Raw genomic sequence first — 3,603 nt, forward strand, 5'->3', positions numbered from 1 at the left:
AAGAAAAATAAATTTGTGACATTAATTTTGAAGTGTATTGGAACCAGTCTAGTACCTAACGAATGTACATTTTTCATGAAATCTACACTAATTATGGCAGGTAATATAGTTTACACTAGTTTTACATTCTGATTATGCTTTTAGGCCACTTATATCAGCAATAATTATACTTACCTAGTTTTGGGGTTGGCATGTATGAGAATAGTAAGATTCTGATTTTCCATATGACTACCATGTTAATACACTTGTAAATTATCTTGCATTTGATACATCCAAAGGTTAGAATCTCTTTTTAATTGATATGATTGCTTGTGTAGAACATATAAATTGCACCATTTTAAGAGAAAAGAACTACTCATCAACTGATGACAACCTTTTCCCCAAATAAATTTTAATCACGCCGTTTTTGCAGTCATGATTTGTTGTCTTCTGATATTCTCCCCAAAATGGGCAAGTGTTACATGGTTCCACAGTTAAGAACTCGTAACATTTATTAGTTGATTGTTAATGGATTTATTTTCAACTTAGTTTTTCATAAACAGTCTTCGACTGAACAGCAAATTTGTTGTGACCCATAAGACTGCACATTTGTGATTCAGACATCAAATGCACTTGTGTTAGAATTTTCAAAACACTTGGTTTCCTATATGCGTGTTGGCAGCAGTTTGCATGTTTTTAAACATTTTTAAGTCAGCTTTCAGATCATTATACACATATACATTATTTTGCTCCCTTTCACATTAGATAGGTACTAATAAAGTGTCAGAACTAATACCATATGAATATATCATTACTAATATCATATGCATATACCATACTTATGCCATATACATATACCATACTTATACCATATGCATATACCATACTAATGCCATATACATATACCATATTAATACCATGTGCATATACCATACTTATACCATATGCAATTGCCATACATATACCATATGTATATACCATATTAATACCATATGCATATACCATACTTATACTATATGCATATACCATACTTATACCATATGTATATACCATACTAATACCATGTGCATATACCATACTTATACTATATGCATATACCATACTTATACCATATGTATATACCATATTAATACCATATGCATATACCATGCTAATACCATATGCATATACGATGTTAATACCATATGCAAATTTCCCCATATACAGTATTGTATGTAGTTTACTGTAAACTGAATTTCCACAAGTTCAGTGTTGCGTGTGTATTATACAGTTCCCTATTTACAGTATTGCATGTGTAGTGTACACTAAAATTCTCCATGTACAGTATTGCATGTGTAGTGTACACTAAAATTCTCCATGTACAGTATTGCATGTGTAGTATTACTAAAATTCTTATACAGTATTGCATGTGTAGTGTACACTAAAATTCTCCATGTACAGTATTGCATGTGTAGTGTACACTAAAATTCTCCATGTAAAGTATTGCATGTGTAGTATTACTAAAATTCTTATACAGTATTGCATGTGTAGTATACACTCAAATTCCCCTTATACAGTATTGTATGTGTAGTGTAAAGTTCCCCATATACAATAGTGCATGTGTAGTGTACACTACAACTCACCATATACAATATTTCATGTATAGTGTACACTAGGTCTCCATATCAAGTATTGTATGTATACTATACACTAAAATTCTCCTTATGCAGTATTGCATGTGTAGTATACACTCAAATTCCCCTTATACAGTATTGTAGGTGTAGTGTAAAGTTCCCAATATACAATAGTGCATGTGTAGTGTACACTACAACTCACCATATACAATATTTCATGTATAGTTTACACTAAAAGTCTCCATATCAAGTATTGTATGTATACTATACACTAAAATTCTCCTTATGCAGTATTGCATGTGTAGTATACATTACAATTCCTCATATGCAATATAGCATGTGTAGTATACACTGAAATTCTTCATATACATTATTCGATGTGTAGTATACACTAAAATTCCCCTTTTACAGTAGTGTATGTGTAGCGTACACTAAAATTCTCCTTATACAGTGCTGCATATGTAATATACACTAAAATTCCCCATATACAATTTTGCATCTGATGTATACACTAAGCTTCCCATATGCATTATTACATGCATATTATACACTAAATTCTCCATATACAGTATTACATGTGTAATACTGACTCAATTTCACAATGTACAATATTGCGTATACAGTGTACACAGTTATTCATGTAACTCTTGATCAATTTAATGTAATATATGTTAATTTCATAATGTTGAATTTGATAGCAGTATGCATAATATATTTTGATCATTGCTTATACTATTACATCGTTAACCTTACTTTGGTAAGGCTCTTTTATTTTAGAATTTATAAAATCTAATTTGGTTTGTTGTTTTATGGCCTAGCGACATGAGGATTTGGTTTGTTGTTTTATGGCCTAGCGACATGAGGATTTGGTTTGGTGTTTTATGGCCTAGCAACATGAGGATTTGGTTTGGTGTTTTATGGCCTAGCAACATGAGGATTTGGTTTGGTGTTTTATAGCCTAGAAACATGAGGATTTGGTTTGGTGTTTTATGGCCTAGCAACAAGAGGATTTGGTTTGGTGTTTTATGGCCTAGCAACATGATGATTTGGTTTGGTGTTGCCATACCATGCTGTAAGATGGCAATATATACCAAAATATATTGAATGATTGAATGATGTCAATATATGCCATATCATACCAAAAAATGGCAATTTATACTTATGTAGTGCTGAATATTTGTATGCAGCAAAACAGAAAAACACTTTGCTAATGGTTCTAAGTCATGCACTATCCATTCTTTGAGTGTTGGCTCAGTGATTAGCATACTCATTATTTGGACTTGTCTTATCAATGGTGTGAGTTTAAATATTATGTTACTGGATCACCCAGTGTCTCCTACCTTGATGAGTCTATGGATTTGTAACCATAAGCAGGTAAGGGCAGAGTTCAAATCTTCTCATCATATCACGCTGGTCAGCTACCATGGTGTGTATGTGTAATTGTAACCAGAAGATTGCAAGTTTAAATCCTGCAGACATCGGAGCGATATGACTGAAAAATTGTTAAAGCTACATTAACAATCCAAATCACACACACACACACACACACACACACACACACACACATCACCAACTGACCGGGTGTATGGGGCTTTACCTTAAATTTATTTTCTATTGTGTTCTTTACATATGGTCCCTCACTTACACCACACACACGCACACACATACACACACACACACACATGCAGTCACATACATTCAAAACTATTGTACACAAGAACCACGCATTTACAAATTAATTCCAAGGTATTTTAAATTGACTGTTTATTTGATATGAAAATAAAGAAAAACTAAGAAGCCTAACCAAAAGACGACAAAATGGTATACTTTTTCTTAAACGTATTCAGTGTGGCAACATATTTGTCCAGTACCATAACATCTGATATAAAGTGCATCAACGTATCTAGCTGAAGCTAGACGAAGAACTTTATAAAGTAATACAGTTGATGCACAAGCCATTACAATAACTACACAACGTTATAACGTAATAATATTGATACTTCATCGATAG

The sequence above is a fragment of the Sinohyriopsis cumingii genome, chromosome 10 (genome assembly GCF_028554795.1).
Source record: "Sinohyriopsis cumingii isolate HCF-2022 chromosome 10, ASM2855479v2, whole genome shotgun sequence".
Classification (NCBI taxonomy): domain Eukaryota; kingdom Metazoa; phylum Mollusca; class Bivalvia; order Unionida; family Unionidae; genus Sinohyriopsis; species Sinohyriopsis cumingii.